This window comes from Strigops habroptila, chromosome Z (assembly GCF_004027225.2).
Source record: "Strigops habroptila isolate Jane chromosome Z, bStrHab1.2.pri, whole genome shotgun sequence".
NCBI lineage: Eukaryota > Metazoa > Chordata > Aves > Psittaciformes > Psittacidae > Strigops > Strigops habroptila.
In genome coordinates, this window is record NC_044302.2 from 90,068,348 (window position 1) to 90,091,263 (window position 22,916).

Consider the following 22,916-nt stretch of genomic DNA (forward strand, 5'->3'; position numbering starts at 1 on the left):
GTTTCCTTAACTCAGCCAGGGGACATGTTGTGATCCTGAAAGGAAGGTGCTGAAAGAGCACAAAAATCACATAAATTCCCAATTTCATGGTCCCTGTAAAAGTTGTTAAGAGCTAGGTAAACAAACTTATTTTCCCAGTAGCATTAATGTAGTGGGAAGTGAAAGGATTAGTTTGATTTAACTTGTGACAGAACACTTATAAACCATGCTCAGGGCTTAGGACATGCAGAAGGCGTGTTTTTCAAAGCATAGCTCTTACAGCCATGTTGCCTTGGCTGCTCAAACCTGAGAGTTTTTAAGGTCATTTCAAGGCATCTGGTTGAAAGGCCTGCTTGGAGATCTGCAGCTGTCATACAAGTAGGGCTGCCCAACACCTTTCAAGACCAAACGTTGAAGTCAGCGTTGGTTGAATTACGTAGATAAACAGAGAGGATGTGAAGATGAAATAATAGTACCAAAGGAGAGTACAGAATCACTAGAAAGGACTTGCAACTTGAGTTGTATGACTAAATAGCACAAATATACTGTCTGCTCAGATACAAAAGGATGTAAAACTCTATCCAAGTATTTGGACCAAGGAGCTATTAAACTTAGTCCAGAAGAGATAACTGGGGGACAATAAGGCTGGAAGCAAAAATTCACAACAGGAAATACATGTTTAAAATGCAGGTATTGTATCTGATTGACCAGGGGCACAGGTTGAGTTATTATAGGCAAAGTCCTTAAGGCAATGTACCGTGAGGACAAGAGCTGCTTTTGAGCTATTACCAAACATATTACACTTCTTATTAAAAGAGATGGGGGTTTAATTGATCAATTTAAAATATGCTTTTAGGGGTGAATGCCATGTTATTGTTTTCCCAGATCTATCTCACTACAGTTCTCACTACAGTTTATTTAGACAATTGAAATGAAATTGCTAGTCATCCTAGACAGCCTCCCAAGGTCCACCATGAGCTCCCAGCTTGCTTTGGATTTGGATTTGTGACTTTGAGGTGACAGCTTGCAGAGCTGCCTAGACACAGGCAGGTCCCATTTTGTATGGCAGGAAAAAAAGGGTAATAATAAGCCTTAGAACAGTTCAAAGTAGACTCATATAGACCAGCTACAGGGACGAGTGAAATGCACACAGATCATTTAGGCTATGTGCATCTACGCTCTGCATATGCCCCAGGAGCAAGGCAGAGTGCTCGTGGTTTTACTCTACCACCAGATTTTCTCAGGCTTTGCCTTGCTTTGTGGAGGAACCAGATGCACTGGTGATTAGCAGGCATGATTCCTCATACCCTTCATGCTGCTCTTCTCTGCTAGCTGCATGCAACAGGGCTCCCAAACCCTGCTCTCATCTTCACCCGTTTCTCCTCTTTCGGTTCAAGTTGGCATCTTCCTTCCAACTTCTCCCAAGTAGATCCTGGTAAAGCTAGGAGTCAGATCCTTACTCCTTAGCTGAATTGCAGATACATCTAATGTGCAAATTGCCTACGGTCATGTTTCCTCTGCTGCTTTCTGTTTAGAAAGTCTCCAACACAGAGAAATCAGCACTTCACGGCACTATCAGACACACATACCTATGCCTGAGGTCCCAAAGCCTGTGACCTGCTGTGGCAGAGACGCTGACCCCTTGCTGCTCGTTCTGGCTACTTTTCTCTATGTCCAACTTAGAGCTGTTGGGATTTCTTTGTTTGTTTTGCTCTGCTTACAGAGCAGCCAGCATAGCTGTGCTTCCTTACCCCACCTGCAGAACAGGAAATCATCCAGTATCTCACTGCGAAGGGGACAGAGGTCAGTGTTTGTCCAGTGCTTAGAGAGGCTGAAGAGGATTGACAGCAATGGCACAGCTTTTCTATGGTGCTCTGAGTAAAACCAGAGTCTAGGTGCTGAACCTAGCAGGAAAACTCACGTCGTTTGTGTGCTAAAGAGCCTTCAGCCTGACTATCCAGTCAGCAACGGGCTACTCCTACCACATCACCCTGCAAACGACTGTGTTCGTTGGCATGCTCGTCTGTTTATTTAGGTGTGTGACAGGCTTCCGTTGTTATTTGGATCAAACCTGCCTCATTATATTCATTCCAAGCAGTGCTTGCGTGCTGTTTTGGAGACATCTCCTAGACATGCAAGGCACCAAGGGGATTAATAACATTCATCCAAATGTTTTCCCAGAGGAAGGTGAGAGAAAGAAATACTGGTATTGACCTTGCAGTCTTAGGATACAAATAAGAGGCATTCAGAATGTAAACAGTCTTAAGGCTTGGTGCAGCAGAGGGGGAATATTACACTCCATAAGGGTTCAAGCTGGTTTTCTTTTCTGGAGACTCCCTCTAATGCAAGACTTCAGGGGAAAACTGCTCTGTGCAGTTGCAGCCTACAAAGGAGGGTGTTTGAGCACTGAAGAAAAACAACCTACATGCAGTTAGTCTCTTCAGAGAGACCTTACCATCATCTCTGATCTGCAGATTGTCCAGTTCTGTTTATTTCTGATCTATGACTATCATCTGTGACATCTTGGGTAATAATGTTGCCACAGCTCTCTTATTTTGGGAACTCAGTGTTCAAGACCTTGCAGCAGCTGTAGCAGAAACAGCCACAACAGATTTTAATTATCTGGAACTGGAAAGGACATCACTTGTGTGTTCACTAATAAGAACCTGTGTTGACATCCATAATAATGTCATGTCTTTAATAAAAAAAATAAACTAATTTGGAGGCTAGAGCTGGGCTTCCAACATCACCAGGACCTTCCATGAGCTCCTGTATTTCAGGACAAATCTTTTAAAAGGGTAGTAACATCTACTGGTGACAGAGTTCCTGGTACATAGACACATTTCAGGCTAGCAGGGCCCAGTCCTCAAACATCTGCCCTTTCATTGCCACAAACGCCAAAGGGAGCCAATCTTCCGGACCCTGAGCTCTACGCAGCACAGTGCTCGCAGAACTGAGATGCCTCTGACTGACCCCATGAAGCCTACCTTTGGGGAGCTCCTGAGGGCAAGGTCTGGGTTTTGCACAGCTGTGTAGCTGGCTGAAGAAGCGACCTCCTGTATGGGACATGGGAAGACTTGCTGTCTCCCTGCCTCTTGCAGCAGGGGACTGCCACTGCCCAGCAGCCCTGTGCCAGCACAGTTTGGCCAAGACACCACTTGTGGTTTCAGAGCCGTGGAGTTGCCACAATGTGTGCCACAGAGGCCATTTCCAAGCAGTGAGTCAGTTACAGTCAAACTCCCTCTTCCTGACCTACTTCCTGTTTTCCCACTACCCCTTAAAGCCAAATTTGCCTCCTGCATTGGAAGACCTGGAGGGACATTTCTTCCTACTTCTGATGTGGGACTCACTGTTTTTCACCATGTCATTCTGGTCCCCGATACACTCATGTGCATCCTGTTCTCCCTCAAACACATTAATGTAAAATCAAACACAGCATTCAGTATATGTGCCTCGATATGTAATCCCATGTCACAGTATATAGCATACCTGTATCCAATCACAGTTTGTCTCCTTGGCACCTGAAGCCTTGCTGGTCTTGCCACCTATGCCTGGCTGCTCAGGCAGTTTCTCAGCAGCATCCGCCTGAGGTTCTTCTTTTTGGCTGTTTGGTTTGAGTATTTCCAGCTGGGAAAATATATCCTTATACATTCCACCCTTGTAGGTCTTCAAGACTTGACTACCCAAGTCCCTAAGCAACCTGATCTAATTAGATCTGCTTAGAGGGCAGGTGGGACTAGATGGCCGTCAGAGGTGCTTTCAGACCTAAGTCATTCTGTGACTGTGGTGCCTGAAACAAAGAGCCAAGAGGACTAGCAGTAAGTCAGTCAACATGAGTGATCAAGGATGGGTTAAATATGCAGCGGAGGAGTGTGAGACACCCCTAAGGCCATGAAGCCAGGAAGGCAAAAATGGGAGGATTGGCAGCTGGACGGTTGAACCACCAGAGAGAGGTCTAGCAGGCCTTTTGGTGCCAAGAAGGGTTAGGACAGTCTATGATGGATTTGGTGGTCCCGGGGGAACCCATCAGTACCAGGGAGGAAGTTGAAAAAGCTGTCTGCAAGTTTGAAGAAATCACTGAGCATGAGTGCAGGCACGACATGGAAAAAGAAATACAGAAATTTATCTTGAGTAAGTGCACTTAACATCAGCAGAATGGGTTATGAATTTAACACTGCACTTATAAAGAGCTGGACATATTTTCTGCTCTTGTTGGAAGGATGCAAAATAGCACTTCACTCGTTGGAAAAGGAAGAAGCTAATACGTAATAAACACAGCACAGTCTAGCCTCTCAACACAGGAGAAAATCAGAAAGGTAAGGATTTAAATATAATTGACTTAACTCTTTCATACTTTGACCTGCCCATACTGAAGGTAGTTGCTCACTTTCTTTACTAAGTACAATCCCAGATCTGCCATTACCAAGTCTAAGAGAGAAAGAAATATTACTTACATTATATGGTCAGGTAAGGTTCATGCTATTTTTGGATGAAGACAGGGTGCAGAGCTCATGAGTGACTTCATTAAGAAAATAAAGATCTACAAAAGAATTTACCAACACATGGGCGATGATTGGAAGAGTGCAGAGTTACAGTCCCAGGGCCAGTTGGGCATGGGACATAGGGAGATTTTATGTGAAGGCTTTATGTTTTGTTTCTAACAAGAAGTAATTCCATGAGTGGAAATCATGTTTATGACCCTTTTCATAAGCCCTTAAAGTCACTTATTAGTGTTGGACACTAAATGGGATTTTGGCAAAGAAGTGACAAAGGAAGAAGCTGAACAATCAGCAAAAAACACTCCAAGAAAAGAATAAATATATATTCCTTGTGGCGATTATTATCCAGAAATAAATTATTTAATGTTTGAGGGACAGTGTGCTGCCACCTCAGTGTGGGTAGGGGATGGAGATCCATGTCACAGCAAATACACAGAGGTTATTGATGTGTCAGAAACCACAGAAGCACACAAGAATGGAATGAATAGGAATCAGGGCTTCTCCGCCCAAAAAGGTAGCAGGATCAATAGCCCAACTGAAGTGCATCTACACCAATGCACGCAGCATGGGCAACAAACAGGACGAATTGGAAGCCATTGTGCAGCAGGAAAACTATGACACAGTTGCCATCACAGAAGCATGGTGGGAAGATTCGCACAACTGGAGTGCTGCAATGGATGGCTATAAACTCTTCAGAAGGGACAGGCAAGGAAGGAGAGTCAGTGGGGTAGCCCTGTATGATGGGGAGTGTTGTGACTATCTAGAGCTTGACGATGGTGATGATAGGGAATCAGCGGGAAGGTCAACAAGGCAGATATCATGGTGAGATTCTATTATGGACAGACAAAATATTCTATAAGCAGCTGGGAGAAGTCTCACAGTCACTGGTCTTTGTTCTCGTGGGGAGTTCAACTTACCAGATGTCTGCTAGACATACAACACAAAGGAAAGGGAACAGTCCAGGAGCTTCCTGGTGTGGAAGATAACTTCCTAACACAGCTGGTGAGTGAGCCAACTAGGGAAGACACCTGACAGACCTGTTGTTTATGAACAGAGAAGGACTTGTGGGTAATGTGATGGTTGGAGGCCATCTTGGACATAGTGATCACAAAACGGTAGGTTTTGATACTCAGAAGTTAGAAGTGAGGTCATCAGTACTGCCAACTTGGACTTCCATAGGGCAGACTTTGGCCTGTTTAGGAGACTGGTTAGGTTAAGGAGGTGGTCTCCTTGGGAAGCAGTTCTGAAGAAGGTCAAAGGAGCCCAGGAAGACTGGACACACTTCAAGAAGAAAATCTTAAAGGCACAGGAACAGTCTGAATCCATGTGCCAAAAACCAGCAGGGAAGAAGACAGGTCTGGCTGAACAGAGCTTAGGCTGGAACTAAGGAAGAAAAGGAGACTTTATGACCTTTGGGAGAAGGGTGAGGCAAGTTAGAAGGCATACAGGGATGTTGTGAGGTTATGCATAGGGCAAATCAGAAAGACTAAAGCCCAACTAGAACCTGATCTGACTACTGCCGTAAAAGTCAATAAAAAAAGTTTCTATAAATCTATTAGCGACAAAAGAGGATTAAAGACAATCTCCATCCTTATTGGGTGTGGGAGTAAACAATGACAAAGGATGAGGAAAAGCCTGAGGTACTTAATGTCTTCTTTGCCTCAGTCTTTAACAGTAAGACGAGTTGTTCTCTGGGTAGCCAACCTTCTGAGCTAGAAGACAGGGATGGGGAGCAGAATGACACCCCTATAATCCAAGGGAAAATAGTCACTGACCTGCTACACCACTTAGACACACACATGGGGCCGGATGAGGTCCACCCAAGGGCAGGGAGGGAGCTGGTGAGGTGCCCACTGAGCCACTTTCCATCATATATCAGCAGTCCTGGCGAACTGGGGAGGTCCCAGTTGAGTAGAGGTCAGCAAATGTGATGTCCATCTACAAGAAGGGACAGAAGAAGGATGCAGGGAACTACAGGCCTGCCAGTCTGACCTCAGTGCCAGGGAAGATTACGGAGCAGATCATCTTGAATGTCACCACAAGGCACGTACAGCACAACCAGGCAATCAGGCCCAGTCAGCACGGGCTTATGAAAGGCAGGTCCTGCTTAACTAACCTGATCTCTTTCTATGTTAAGGTGACCACTTAGGGGATGAGGAAATGGCTGTGGATGTTGTCTACCTAGACTTCTGTAAAGCCTTTGATCATGTTTTCCACAACTTTCTGCTGGAGAACTGTCTGTTCATGGCTTGGACAGACATAGGCTTCATTAAGCTAGATGGCTGAGCCCAAAGAGCTGTGATGAATGGAGTTACATCCAGTTGGAGGCCGGTCACAAGTGGTGTTCCCCAGGAAACACTGCTGGGGCCAGTTCTGTTTAGTATCTTTATCTATGATCGGGATGAGTGTATCGAGTACACCCTCAGTAAATTTGCAGATGACACCAAGTTGGGTGGGAGTGTTGATCTGCTGGAGGGTAGGAAGGCTCTGCAGAGGGATCTGGACAGGCTAGATCCATGGGCTGTGGCCAGTGGTATGAGGTTCAACAAGGCAAAGTGCCATGTCCTGCACTTGGGCCACAACAACCCTATGCAACACTACAGGTTTGGGGAAGAGTGGCTGGAAAGCTGCTCATGGAAAAGGACCTGGGGGCACTGATTGATGGAGCTGAACATGAGCAGCTTGTGCCCAGGCAGCCAAGAAGCCAACAGCATCCTGGCCTGTATCAGCAATAGTGTGGCAGCAGGGCCAGGGCAGTGATCATCCCCCTGCACTGGGCGCTGGTGAGGCTGCACCTCGAATCCTGTGTTCAGTTCTGGGGCCCTCACTACAAGAGAGACATTGAGGTGCTGGAGCAGGGCCAGAGAAGAGCAACAGAGCTGGTGAAGGGTCTGGAGCACAAGTGTGATGAGGAACAGCTGAGGGAACTGGGTGGTTTAGTCTGGAGAAAAGGAGGCTGGGGGAGACCTTATCGCTCTCTACAACTACCTGAAAGGAGGATGTAGCAAGGTAGGGGTTGATCTCTTCTCTCAAACAACAAGTAATAGAACAAGAGGAAATGGCTTTGAGTTGTACCAGGAGAGGGTTAGACTGAGTATTAGAAAAAATTTCTTCACCAAAAGGATAGTCAGACATTAGAACAGGCTGCCCAGGGAAGTGGTGGAGTCACATGTAGATGGGCGCTTAGGGACATGGTTTAGTGGGGACTTGGCAGTGTTGGGTTAACAGTTGGACTCAATGATTTTAAGGTCTTTTCCAACCTAAATGATTCTGTGATTCTATGTAACAATCCTAAGCAGCAACCATCTGCACTGACAGCTATATTAATTCATCTGCACTTAGATGGAGACAGGGACATCAGACATTTAACTTCAATTCAGGTTACTTTCCAAAATCAACATTTACCAAACTCTTGCTGAAATGAGCAGGCACAGAGCCAGGATTGCACATTCATACCACTACGTTAAGCTTCTATTGAAGTTAATGGAAGATCTGCCATTAGCTGAAATTGGAGTTTTTCATACACAGCTGATGTCTGGTGAGATTTGGGAATGCTATTTGAAACCTGATGACTCTGAATCTGATTGACTTATTGTATCATTAAATTGCATTGTTCATGTTTTTGAGATCTAGTTATGATAGCTGACATATCTGGTTTGTTTCTCCATTTCACACACACCTTCTAGATACCTAATTTTACAGGTTACTGTAGTGCAACCATGCTATATAGTAACTATGACAGTGTTAAGCTTGAAATCCTTTTCTGGACCTTGGCTCTTCCAGAAAAGGTGTACAATAGAGTTGTTTCTTCAGTTATTTTCTTACATCAAGCAACCTAAACTGGGGATGGGGCTCTGAAATCAGGTACCTCTTCACTGTCAGACATGTACTTGGTTATCAGCAAAGCCAGCCTCATGAAATTCCAGCTGGCACATCTTGCTACAGGTCTTAACTATTCCAGAACTCAGTTACCCAGACTTAATGATTAGTTTTCTTGGTTGCGCCTTGACAGTTCTTGTACCTTCCCTGTTAATATTGCACCAGCCTTTCCAGGAGTTGTTTCGCAAAACATAAAGTAAGAATCTGTCTGTCCACCCCAAAAGCCCTGGCCCAAAGCATCCCAGCCCTTCTAAATCATGGCATGCTGCACACAGGGAACCAGGATGATGTATACCATAGTAGCTTGCAGCCCAGTGTATTTTTCATTCCTTTCACAGGATTCTAAGGAACTGAAACGTCATTAAAAGCTCCTCATTGATATTTCTATTTCTTTGTCCTATTGCTCATTTCAATCCATTCTTCTCACAAAGTGTAAGGGGTTGGGGTGAGAAGCAGCATGGAAGCAAGGTAGTTTCCTCCATCCCCAAAACTACAGCCACCTCAAAACATTCCACATTCTTTAAGACAGAAATTGCATTCATTTTAACCAGGGAAAAATCCTATTGCATGCTGCAATTTCCCCTCCTGGCAACAGTGCTGAAAGCCTTTTCTCTAGCTGCAGCTCATCTTCTCCTATTTGTCATCTCTGAACAATACCATAGGTCTATCTCAAATCAGCTCTGGGGTAATCACCCTTGACTGCTCAAGCAGGGCAGATGCACAGTGTATGGTGAGGACAAGCAGTTGGTTGTCCTGCTCCAGACTGAGGTGACCATGCACAGGTCTCAATGATGGGGATGTCCCCGCACAGCCCTAATCTGCTGCTTGGCATAAATTCCTTTCACTCCCAAATAAACAACTCACCCTGCTTTAAACTTTCCCCTTTGTTTCTAGATTTGCTTATTTACACTCCTGTTTTTAACTGTGGCCTTGATCAGCAACTCCACTCTGCTTTTGCCATCTTTCAATATTATTCAGCTAAGTGACTCTTCAGCTCCCAGTGACTCTTTTCACATTTTTTGTCTGCAAGTTTCACCCACTATTGATTTATCAGTTTAACCTCAGATTGGGTTGGTTATGTGCTTTTCCTCATGTCCAGCAGTTTCTCTCATTGCTACTTTGTTACCCTCCAGCAGATTCTCCATCCACAGAAATTTAGACAGATAGAATTAAGATTTAGACAGAAATAAGACTGAATGTTGGCTATAGTCCTGATCTAAGCAGGAGGCTGTACTCGATCTTTGGGTTACAGGACCTCCATAGAACCCTCCCCACTGCTGTTTCTATGATTTGTGCATGACACAGCATCTGTAAGGATGCTTTCTGTCAGTGACTCTGCATTTAGGACCTCTGAACTGTAACATGATATGGTCTTTGAACTATAACTTTGTATAGCCTTTCTGCTGTATTAGGTGTACTTGGCTCGTGCTCAGAACAAGACCTGCAGCGGCACTAAAAAAATCTAAGAATTCAATGTAAAAAGTTCTCCAAAAATTGGTAGCTCCACCAGCCAAATGCCAATATGACACACCTTTATATTAAGCTGCTCCTTACACTGACAATCTGTCTGCCAGGGAACAGACTTAACAATGCTCTTCCATCACCACATCACGCGATTCATGACTTCCAACAGGTTGTGTCCTTTCCTGCCACCACAGTTATTTAGCTGTTGGTTCCAGGCTGGAGAGCCCATGGAATGCATTCTTGCAAAGCCTAATCTTAAAACCATTTAGATTTGTACAAACTATTGGATCAGTCCTGCATCCTAATGCCAGAACTGGGCAAATGGCACAAAGTGAAGTGTATTCTAAGAGAACATATTGGAATGTCATAAGAAGCAATAATGAGTAAAATTTGTTTTCATAGTGAAACATTTAATATGCATGACATACACTGCACAATTACTCACATTCTTAAAATGAAATGGATAAATGTTTCCAGCAGGCATCATCTTCTAACAATTCTTTCAAGTTGATGCCAAAGGAAAAAAAAAAAAAAGAAGCTAGTAAAATTTCTGTACAGAACATGCCAATATTGTCTCCAAAGCTATCAGACATGTTTTCATAAAAATTAAAGTCAGGTTAGAAGAGAGGCATCCAAAATATATTTTTCCTAAGGGTGGGGATAAGTGAGTGAATCATGTAAGAGCACTGTTTCACGTAAGGTATTCTGTTTCCATTAGAGAGTTGCTGTGGACAAGAGCTTCCAAAGCATATTTATTTATTTATTGCAGAGGTATGTAAAAGCCTGTATGGGGTATCCTGTTAGCGTAACTGCCCATATTTAAACTAGGTGCCTACCTCCCAGGTTTACAGAACCAAATGCAAAAAAGCTGACCAGCTGCTTTCTAATTGTATTTATATTACTGGTCCCATCCTTCTTGCCTACATAGCACTTGAGGCAATCCCAAGCACTTCATAGTCTGTAAGATTCACCATCTTTCCAGGTTCCTTTTCTCTTCAGTCACTACCTCTGCACCTTTTTCCAAGTAGTTTTAGAAAATTCACTCCAATCTGTCTGCTTTAAGAGACTTGTCCTAAATTTACACTGGAATAATCTGTTGTTATTGCCCCACCCCTGCAGTTGTCTGTTTCTCTGCCTAACCATGCACAATATTCTATCATTTCTTGTTTGCGTATTAAATGCCTGGCACGAGGCAGACACTGACACAAGTTAATAATAATGTTCGGTTTGCAGACTGGGATCATATCTAGGTTTTACAAGTGAAAACAAGTCTTCAGCTATCACCTACTATTACTGCATCTATTTCTGAGCAGCAGCAGTGATTTCAGGTGGCACCTTGGCAATATCTCAAACGTCTGGACCAGAAACCTTCAAAATGTGGGCATGTGATTTCCAAAGTGGTAAGTGCTGGTAGGGCACAACTGAGCAGCAGCCAGCAGCCAAGATTAAAAGAGACCATCTATAGAGCCAGCTGCATTGGATACACACACAACTATGCAAAACTAGGCAGTGATGTGCAATCTCATGACCTAGGCAGGTCTTGGGAAGCTGGAGACTGCAGGGCTTGCTGAAGATTCGACTCTAAAGTTCATGTATCCAAAGTGTTCACAAGCTCATTGTTCTGCTCACTTTTCTTAGTTTTTCAAGACTTCTGCTTGAAGCTGGAAATGTTTTTGCTTACTTCAGCAGTTGTTTTTTCTCCCCCAACCACCAAGGAACTTTTCCAATTATACTTTCCTCTCCTTTTCTATCCCTTCCGCTTACATAGTCTTAAGTCTCTCAGTCTTCCCATCATTTGAGATATCAGCTGTGGTTACTACCTACTGATCACAGCACTAACAGGTTGCTTGCCTAAACTTCTAGTTGAACACAAATAAACACCATGGAATTAAACAGTCTTTGCTGCATCCACTGGCCTTTTCCATGTGGAAGAGGTGGACACTGAAATGCTGTGGTTTCAACAGCTTTGTTCTACATTTCCTCCCTTGAGGTAGCACCTCTTATGAGTAGCATCAGGTTCGCAGCTCAGCATAAAGGTCAGGTGTAAGTGATCTGAACAGACATAGTGAGATGTCTGGTTCTGCCACACACAAATGGGTACTGAAGTCGTCTACAATGTGCCACAGATGATGCCTGGTATCATACCTCGAATCCTATTTTATCCTATTCAGGAGCAATTAATAGATTAATGTGTTGCTGAGGTCAGTAATTAAAAGGAGACTTTGCCTGTGATACTGAATCATGGTGAAAGAGTATTACCTCGTGCTATAAACAGTTGTTACAGCCTTATTAGTACAATTCTTAATGTGACTAATGACATGCTAAAAATGTTGGAGGAATGATGTGTCTATAATTTTCTTTTAGCTTTTCTCACTGTAAAAATGTCATGTAACATTTCTGCAGAATTTTCTGCTGCTGAGATGACTCATTATACACTAAATTGCCACATAAATAACTGTCTGTGAAATGCTGATCCACTCTGCATGTCATCTGGTCATGCTACCTAGGAAGGGTTAAAGTCATAACATCTCTCTGACCTACACTGGTCATGAAAACCAATGGTCTGTGCTGCTGCAGTTTATCCCTAGTTGCTCACAGAAAGAGCAGCAAAATGTCTGCAATCATATAGTAATTGACAGTCTCTATTGAAAACCAGATCACTACTTCATCATTAAAAGATTCAGAGAGAATTTCACAAAAGACATGCAAAAAAACCTAAGAACTTTGGGTTTAGGCACTTATGGTCAGCCTGTTTCAGACCTGTGTGTCTTTTTCTGGATCCTTAACTCTTCTTCGCTGCATGTTTTCTCCTTTACACAGTCCAAAATTCTTCAGGCAGGGATTGTCTTTTATTTCATGTAAGGAATGTGCCTACTGTGCCCTCAGCCCACCATCTAGCTTGAGGCCTCTGGACATAAAGAAATAAAAATATTATTACTGAGAATAATAGAATAATGACTTGTCCTTAGAAACCTCATTAATGCCATATGCCCCACTGTGTGTCCTGTTTTTGTCCCCTCCTTTTGACCGATGACTGGGCATATGAAAGAAGATGCTTGATTCAGGGTTACCCTGCAGAGACTGGTTTGCTATTCTAACCAAGTTCTGGGAATAACAGTACATTTTTCATCTTGGAGAAACAAGATACAATAATAAAGAATATTAATAAAATATTGTATTGTGTTCTCATGTTTGGTGAGCCTGAAACCATTTTCCACACTAAAAGAAAATAAATAATTAATAAAAAAGGCTTTTCTGGGTAAAGGAACACAAGCTGAAAAACATCCTATAAAGTTACAAAGTAAAATGCCGTGTGTTTTTATAACGACCCTTGAAATGTTTATAAATATTGCTTATTTTCAGTACCATGGACTACTGAACATGATCGAGATGGCAATGCAGTGTCTGATTCATTTTTATACATATTTTTCTCACAAAACTTTGTTATATATTCATCCAAGCACGCCACATGCCAATTCTTCTCTGTTTGTCATAGTAACTGCAGCCAAATGCCATCTCAGCTGAAGCGAAGTGTCCTATGAAGACTGGAATTCATCACTTCACTCAAAAAAATAAAGGATTGTAATGCCAGTGTGTTCACTGTTTTTGAAAGGAAAAGCATCATGTTTTAAAGCATTCAATACATGCAGGAAGCATACTTCAGGATGCCTCTCCTGGTGTTTTTTGTTTCCCTTACTGCACTGCAGACAGCCCCATGTTGTTATTTCCCTTTTTTTTGATATCCTAAGTGTAGTTTCCCTGCACTAGATACATTCCAGCACAATGGGGAAAAATATTTTGTCCTATGCTATGTATAGTAATTTCCTCTGAAATGCCCTCTCTTGCTGGAGTAAAAAAAAGAACCTGTGCCTGCCAGCCAGCATGAAGACCCGTTTTCCAGCAGCAATGCACAGCTGACAGAATGCTGCTTGGTTCAGATACTGTTCATCCAGGAGGAAAACTGGTGTCATCAGTGGGAAGGCAGCCTTCAGAATGACACCAGTATGCATAGAGGAGCCCTCATTTCCCATCTCAGCAAGAGGGAAATCAGCAGGTTATAATGTCTAACACTCCTGTTATACAGCTCAGTCTTCCCTCCTCCGGCAGGCCCGGTTCTAGTACACATGGGACAGTAAGTAAGTACACACATAAAATAAGTACACACATAAATTAGAAGTTGTTGCTAGTATGACTCTGATTTCCAGTGAGGCTGAGCTCAAATACTGCCCAAATAATCAGAGGCTTTGGCTATCTTTAAGGACATTTAAAAGCCTAACTGTCTCTAATGTGCTCCGTATTTTTATGCACGAAGCACTTCCTGCAGATTATTGAGCAACCTTAAGTGGATCCAGATCAGTTAGTTTATTTATTATTTGATCTCCTGAACAACAAGAGCAGAACCCATTCTCCAGGGCTTTACAGCACACTATAGTAAACATTTAAAGCTAAATTAAGGTTATAACAGCTACACAAAATTCAGAGCAATGGATTACCATCTCCTAAATCTCAACTTTGCCTTCTGAAATCTATGTACTAGCCAAAACTGCAAGGAGAACAGTTTTGCTTTGCACAGTGCATTTCTGTCATATTTTGTTAATAGGATCTTAACAGTTCATTGAATTCTTTGCAGTTCCCAAATTGCCTCCTTTTGTTTGTTCTTTGCTGTGTGACAGAGGTACAGCTAGTGAAGGAATTCAGCAGCATGCTTACTTCCAGCCTGCTCTGCACATGGGTAGCCCTGTAGTGCCAGAACCCTTACTAGGATAGTGGGAGTGACCAACGACATAAAGTGGCAAATTGAAGTAGAAATATACTGTAAAATAAAAGGTAATTATAAATTTAGATGGACTGTGTGGCAGATTTATCAAAATACCTATGGAGCTGGACCCCTTTCATTAACCACAAAAATGAGTAACAAGAGCGCTGCTATTGAGATTGCTACTAAATCGTCTTTCAGGGGACATGGTGGCTTCCTCCAGCTATACCTCAAAGCTTACCTGAGACATAAGGCAATCAGACTCTGGCTCTGGCCTCTCTCACACAAGTTCAAGTTGGCCATTGAGCTGCAAGAGCTGTGCCCTACAATGCCAATGAGCACACGACAGAGCTCTGGGGCTTGGAAAGTAACAAAGGGCAGAGGCATCTTGCTCAGGTGATAATACAACAGAAGTTGTATTAAAGCAATTACACTGCAGCAAAACTGAGAACAGGGTTCACCACAGGTTGGGTTTCACTTTGAGTGCTTTAGGTGGCAAGTTATAGGACAATGATACAACCTTCACAGGGTAGTCAGCACTCCATTCCAGGCAGCTGCAATTATAACTAAATACACAAGAGTCTTGCTAATGCAACACCCCCGTTTCAGTAAATTTAGTAAACTCTAAATTAATAAACTCTAATCCCAGTTTCAGAAATCCCAGTTTCAATAAAATTTACATTCTCTAGCTGAGTTTGGACTGAGGGAGACGCCAGAACAAGGCTCCTACCTTCAGCTATAGCTAAGAATCAGTCTCCCACTCCACAACCAGTGCAGTAGCCAGAAATCAGGACTCAGCTCTCCATCTGTTTGGCCCCCTTCACATCAGCAATAAACACATTGCATATGCTATCTACCGCTATCTTGTTATTTGGCAGGAACTCTTGCAAAAATAGGGCGTAAACACTCCAGCAATACATAACTATACTTTTTGGCAGGTCCTTCTTAAACATGTCTGGGTCTGCAGGCAGTGGCCAGTGGGCATCTCATAGAGTTGGAGAGCACACGTGGAGAAGCCCCAGCCTGCACGCTGCATTAGATTAAATCAGTCATCACTTGGAAATAACAACAATAGAGAAGCGCTGGTGACACATGTGCAGAGTGAAGGATGACAGGAGCTTCCACTGCAGCCATAAACCTGGGGGAGAAGCAGATACCTCGCCCCTAAAACTGTCTTTCCATAATGTGACTCAAGCCAGGCTGTGTCTCCTCTTTGGGAAAACCTTCAGCTGCCTACAAACAGGGTACATGGTAGGGGCTGCCTGGCACACTGAAAGACAGGGCAGGGGGAAGACTTGTGAAGCTGAAGATTTCTAGGCAAACTTCTTGTGCTTCCAAATTCTCCTCTCATATACCATTCTTTTGTCTCTGCTTCTTCTGCACTCCCTCCTTCCTCCTCCTCACTGGCAAGAGGCACTCAAAGGGGATCTTCAGAAGCAGACGACAGGAGAGCTGTTGAACTGCCTGACCTTTCCCAAGGAAGGTGTCCCATCAAAAAGATGTTTCATCAACTGTTCCAGTTCTTCTTTCAATGAATTTGAAGAGATAAAGGAGGACCCTTGTCCCCTCACCATCATTCAGCAGGAGAGGGAAGAGGAAGGAAAGGAAAGCAAACTGAACACTGCACACACAGTCTCAGCTGTGAAATTTATTTGCATGGTTTAAAGGCATTGGGGGATTTCACGCCACCACTCTCTGCATCTCTGCACACTCTGGCATCACAGCCACCACCACAGGGCAGCCTGCCCTGCTCAGGGCACAATGTCACTGCTGTATCAAGTGCAGTTGGAGCTCAGACCTGCCATTCGCCCTCTTAACCTGCTGAATTTCAAGCATAGACACATCCAAGTTGACATATTAAGGCAGAAATGATCCCCTCTTCCATCACAAACTGATCAATTATCTTGATGAGCCCACAGGACACATTCAGGCATGGCTTGTGCGCTACTGCTGCCACAGAAACAGCTATGGTGGGACAGACACGAGAGACACAACAACTTAAAAGGGAATTCAAAAACTACTGAGGACCCTGCAATAGTATAATAAAACCTCTGCGATGCGTCAGTACACCTGCAAGGGTGTCTGCAAACTTACAACATTTCTTGGTAATTATTTCACTGCAACTCTGCAGCAGGCAGACTGGTGGACTACTGTTAGCCAGGATTGCTGTGCAGGCATTGCTAATCTGATCTGACTGATCTGTCCCTTTCCAGGCAAGTAGCCTATGCAGGAGTGAGTAGTGGGGGGTGCACTGAAGCATGTCTTAGCTTTTTGGTTTCTTGGGCACTGAGTCTGAAGATCTGGCTGGAACACCAAGTTTCTGGCCACAAACTTTGGGTCTTGCATCAATGGAGAGGTGACAGAGGCACATTCCTACATGCCAGAGGTCCTTGGTCCAAACATACCCAGCTTTCAGGACTTCTGTCCCACATCAGTGAGTTGTTAGTCTGTCATATTCTCTAGCACTACTATTCTCTGAGTAATGAGACATGTGCTACGTAGCTAATTATCTCCACACCACAGACAGGCACAATACAGTCACTCTTTCAGAAAGCATAAAATTTTATGACATAAAAATGAACCAAAGAAACGTGTTTGCATGAATTTAACTTCTGATTAGGTCTCAGATCCCAAGATAAAACACATCTTCACTCTTATCAGCTGGGAAAAAAACTGACATAGTCTGGACACAGTTAAAGTTCAGTGTAACCTTGGCTAAAGAAAGGTGAAAGCCACCTGAGCAACATTTCAGACAACCCTGTACCCTCGCAGACACTTTTTAGAAGAGCCTGGTTTACTGTGCCCAAAGCAGCACTGAAGTCCAGAGAAAATAAAACAATAATCCATGTGAGACACCATCAGTCACTGACTCCTGAAGATAAGTGTAGCCCATAGAGATTACATTAGAAACTGCTGCAACTGAGAAAACAAGTTCTTGTTTCAACACCGTTTGACCGGAATAGCTGATCAGACACTGGCTTTGGCCTTTCCCCCTGAAAGTGCTGCAGATTTTTTGTTTCTTTGTTTATGTAAAACAATAGGCTGAAATAGGACCTATTTTCAAAGTAAGTAACGTAACACTTGTTGAAGAAGAACAAACATCTTTGACTGCTGAGGAGCTGTTGCAGCAATGCAGTGTTTGAGTCATTCAGATGGTGAGGAATTGGGAATGAGTGGTGGGATTTAAGTCAGAATTCAATGCAGCAGTCCTGTCTGCTGAGTTTGCTGCTTTATTTGAAGAAATAATATTATGAGCGTCAACAGGAGAAACTGGAGAAACTGGAGAAACAAATCGAGAAACTGGAGACTCATTTTTAGTGATGGGAAAAGCAGGTCTGATCCCATCAATTTTTACTTTAGAAAAAAATAAGAAAAATAATTGCCTTTCTTCACAGAGCAAGAAGTAGAATGATAAATCCTTCCACTGGGATACAAACTCTAGACATTAATAAAACGCTGCCAAAGACTATTCCTGATTCCTGTTTGCGATGAAACCAGATTGAAGTAGCGCAAATCTAGCAGGTGAAAAAGCAAAATCAATCATACATGAGTCAGTTACTTCACTGAATGTAACAGCAAATGAGGGTTGTAATTTCCAAACCAGACAGTGAATTGGATGCTGGTTTCCCAGTGAGCACCAGAGGGATCTGGGCAAAAACAATGCCTAAGGTCCTGTGATAAGGGAGTTAATGACCAGGATTTTAGCCTCTGGGAAATATTCCACTGACCTATAAGGCCATACTTTTAAAACAGGGAGATGGTGTTATGTGGCTAGTATTACTCCAAAGTAATCTGCCTGAAAGAACACTTGTTTTCCTTCCCATGCCCACCTGAGTCCACGAGCATGTTTCCATACACCTGAGGTGCGCTGGAGGTCAGTAACCACTGTGCGGAAGAGGGAGTAAACGGAAGCACACTATTATTTCTCTGCCTTTTTGTATTTCACAAGCATATGCATATGATAAAAGATTGTGAGATGTCCAGATGCACATTTTGTGGTGACAACAAAACATCAGTCAGATACAAACAAAAGACTTCGCCTTCAAGGTTACCATGTTCCTTCTTAAAGGCTGCTATTCCTTTAGCTATTCAAAATATACCATGAAAAAGTCATATTTTACCCTTGCTCTATTCCTTAAACTGGTCAAACTTCAAGATGTGGTTTTACGATCACATAAAGCTGAACTGTGGCTACACCATTACCAAAAGGGGTGATCTCACTCTTTACCTCATGTCTAGGCCCACGTTCCTGCTCTTTCTTCCCCTGGGTTCAGCCTCCACTGCTCTGTAGACAGGCAGATACATACTGAGATAATCTGAATACTACCCATCCCTCTCTCTCAAATTAAAAATAAAGATTATGTGAAGCTGACTGTAACTCATCATCTTTTTCCTGTCTGTGCATAGGATTTCTGGGTCACCCATGGTGACATGGTGACATGGGAGCCCACTATTGATCCTGCAACTGTAGGCACTATGCTTTGGGAACAAGCACTCCCAAACAGGTAAAGGCAAGGTCAGAGAACACAGAAGAGGTGAAGAAGATTAGTGAGAATGCATCACACCAGATGCAGCAAGCTAGGAAATGGAAAGAATGAGAGATCAAGATACAAACTGAAGATAGTGCAAGAGACAGTTAGAATAGGCAAGGGCAGGAAGGAACCTGATGATAAGGGAAAATCATTTGCCAGAAGAAAGAAGACAGAGAGCTACGCACAACATGCACAGAAATGCAGTTTGCTGAATGCATGAGAAGCAGAAGGGAAGAAAAGCAGCCAGCGAAGCTCCTTAGAAGAGGTGATGCAGAGCCAGAGTAAGCTGTTTGCAGCAGATGCATTTTACTAGTTAAAAAAAGGAATGAGGATATTACTCAGCTTGAGTAATGCACTTGATACATATTCAATTTATTTATAGACAGAGAATCAAATTCTCCTTGTGCTCCCTCAAAAGTATGCACTGACACACACCAAGCATAGCTTAGTGCTTACATTTTCAGTTGTGTCATGAAGGGCAGATGCCACTACTCCTGGGTATCTTGCCAGTAAAGATCATGGCCTGATCAGGTAAATAAGATTGAAGTCAACAGTGGTTTTGCCATTTAATACTCTTCAGTGTTTGGCTCTTTGCACTTGAAGACTGATGGTCAACATTAACTAATTGAGAAATGTAGTAATATAAATAAAATGGTGCTGGAAGAAGAGGTTTTACCTTCAGTTTGCCTGATTCCAGGGAAGAAGAGAAAACCATTTGCTTTATTAAAAGAGAATGAAGATACTATCATTTAGACTAAATTCTTTCCCCCTTACCTTCAAGTCCATCATTTGGGAAAAGTAACTTTATGTACAAAAAAAGCAGTGCTATTACCCAGCAAACTTAAGAGTTAAAGATGTTTGCAATCTGTACTTCCAATGGAAAAGAGGGAGAAGAACAGTTGTTAGAAGAGCTGAATAGAACAAAAAGAGATCTCAGCTATATCTTGGAAGAAAGACTTTTTAAAGTCTATTTCCCCTATGGGCAGCCTCGTCTGTACTCTGTCATGCTTATGCTATTGATATTCTGATGAAAGGTCCCATACTGTATGTTCAGCAACATATAAATCTAGAAGAGGAGAATCAACTGTGCCACTGAGTCTGCATTTCCTATAAAAACATTGATCATTTCTAAAGATGTCACGAAGCCTCCTTATCACTTTTAATAATGCAATTTCTTATTCTTGAATCAGAAATCATGCAAAATATATTACTTCCTTCTAACCATATAATCATTCTTTGCCTTCCTTTCAGCCTGGACAGACTTACAGTTAGTGTTATTTTCAGGTGGGAAATTCCCAGCCTGTATCAGCCTCTTGACCTCTAATTCAATGTCTTGTCTCAAACACCAGCTATTTCTGATGGCGGCAATACAGGACACTTTACTCCATGGAAAGCTGCCTCCTACCCTCTAATTCTTACGCATTGGCTTGTATCCTTCAGAATTATGATTTTCTGTCATGCTTTGATACAAAGCGCCAGCAACTGACTACATATCCTTGCAACAGGTCTCCTATGCTGAGCACACTTCGTTTTTGCTCTGCAGGGAAGCTGCCCTTTTTTCTTCTTATAACCACTCCATCATTGCCTTACAAGAAAGGCTTGATGCCAATTAACACTGACTGTAAACCACCAAGTCAGACGGCACCTTTGTCCCACAGATTTTAAGGCCAGTGGAAGTCATACTTACAATGGAAGAGAGTTGTGACCCTCCCAGTTTCACACAAGAGATCCCATAGCACTTGCCACATTTGGGGTGAGCAGCGGGTGAATGCTGCTTGTGCCCTGAGGTCTGCCCCCTCCCAGGATGCACACCTGACTCTTCCCTCTTCCAAAAGCAGAGGGGTTTGGGCCCTGCTCTACAGGACTCAGACATACGGGGATTTTTATGATACATGTGAAAACACAGAATAGGTGAAGTTGCCTCAAGAGGCTATGGCAATTTCCCACCCATTATACCCCAAAAAGCATTCTTCCTTTCCTTCACCAGAAAATATTTCTTCCTTCTTTGTTTTCCTGGCTATGTCAGTAAATTGCACCAACAGCAATGTAAATGTAGTCTGTAGGATTACAAGCTGCACCACAAAAATCATAATGGGTTAGAGACAGAACTTTATACTTTAATCCCTGCTTTTTACTGTGGCGCTTAGGTCCCTTGTGCAACTGAACAGAGGAAGTAATTGCTCTATACTCAATATTAAAAATGGACACAAAAGATCCACATGGATCGGATTATTGCACAGCTAATAAACTTGTTGACAAAACATTTAAGAAAATCACACAGATTAGCAGTGATCAAATGCCACAGGATCTGAGGATCAGGCTATGCACAGGAAGCAGACTGCAAAGAGTCAGACACTCAGACAGATGAAAAGAGATTTAACCTGAAACTGGCTTTAAGCATAGCCACAGAAAGCCAAATATACATCTAAACATTACTCCATCTATGTGTTTAAGATAGATTTTGATGCTTGCTTTGTAATATTTGTTTAAGAACGAAGACATTGCTCTATAGCTACAGCAGGTTTATATGCAATCAGTCATATGTTGCTTAAGTTGCAGATCTTCCAAAAATAAGGAAAATATTATTAAAAGCTGAAAGAAAATATTTTAGAATTATATTTCAATAAGCCAAGAAAAGATACCCAGGGCCAAATTAATCTCTGTTGCAATCACACTGACCAAAACAGAATTCCATTTGGACAGATTTTCATCAGCTTTGCCAGCCACATATCTACATCTTACAAAACTAGAAACTAATGCTATGAGCCGCATTTCTACTGCTATCTACCGTCTTGCAAGTTTATTTGCTTTCACAGCCATTCGACAGGAAACCTGACAGTTCAGTTCTGTCACTGCATAGGTGTGACCTGCCAGATCTCAGAAGAAGAGCAATGGAGCTGGTGAAGGGTCTGGAGCATGATGAGGAATGGCTGAGGGCATTGGGGGTGTTTAGTCTGGAGAAGAGAAGGCTCAGGTGGGACCTTATCGCTCTCTACCACTACCTGAAAGGAGGATGGAGCAAGGAGGTGGCTGGCCTCTTCTCCCAAGTAACAAGCGATAGGACAAGAGGAAATGGTCTCAAGCTGAGCCATCTAATCCAATTACTGGTCAGGTTAATCAGCAGGTGGAGAGCCTGACACCGGTGTGGGAGATCCAGCTCATGAATGAGAACCAGGAATGGAAACGCCTGCTCCACTGGTTACGTGTTCATAGAATCACAGAATCCTGGAACGGTTTGTGTTGGAAGGGTCCTTAAAGCCCCTCTCTGTCAGTTTAAAGCCATTCCTCCTTGTCCCATTCCTATAGGCCCTTGTTCTCCCCACAAGAAATAAGGGGAGATCCCAGGATTTAAGGCAGCCAGAGTACTCAACTGCCGGCTCAGCCAGCGGTACTCACACACCGAGTCCAAAGCAGCGACTCTGGTGAAGTCACTTGAGGTGATCTTGGTAACTCCTAAAGCACCCGAAGAACACGATCGTCACCCACCTCGTTCCACGCTCGTGTGTCCACAGGTGTCACTGGCACCAAGACACCAAGACAGAAACCACCAGAGGAGCTGCTGTTGCCTCCTCCACCGGTAGCTTGTGTTCCGTGGAGCATTGTCTCCCGTTGCCCCTGGTGACGGGTTCCATGGGGTTCCATGGCCTCGCACACCCTGCTCCTGCTCCAGAACCAGGGATGTTAGTGACTACATTCCTCCTTGGGTTTTTTCAGATTCCCTTTATGCGCGTGCCTTTTTTGGGTCGTTTCGGACCTGCCTCTACCACCCCCTGTGGCAGCAGGCTCCAGAAGTGCTTTCTTTTTCCT

At 43.2% G+C, this 22,916-nt stretch overlaps 1 long non-coding RNA gene across 1 annotated transcript; it reads right to left on the reverse strand.

Moving 5' to 3' along the window:
* Positions 1 to 1,916: 1,916 nt before the first annotated feature.
* LOC115600585 lies at positions 1,917 to 22,711 on the reverse strand. Its single transcript, XR_003989057.1, has 3 exons — positions 22,596 to 22,711; positions 12,118 to 12,121; positions 1,917 to 1,928 (listed from the first exon to the last, which is right to left on the reverse strand). It is a non-coding gene; the product is annotated as an uncharacterized LOC115600585 (long non-coding RNA).
* Between the last annotated feature and the right edge of the window lie 205 nt (positions 22,712 to 22,916).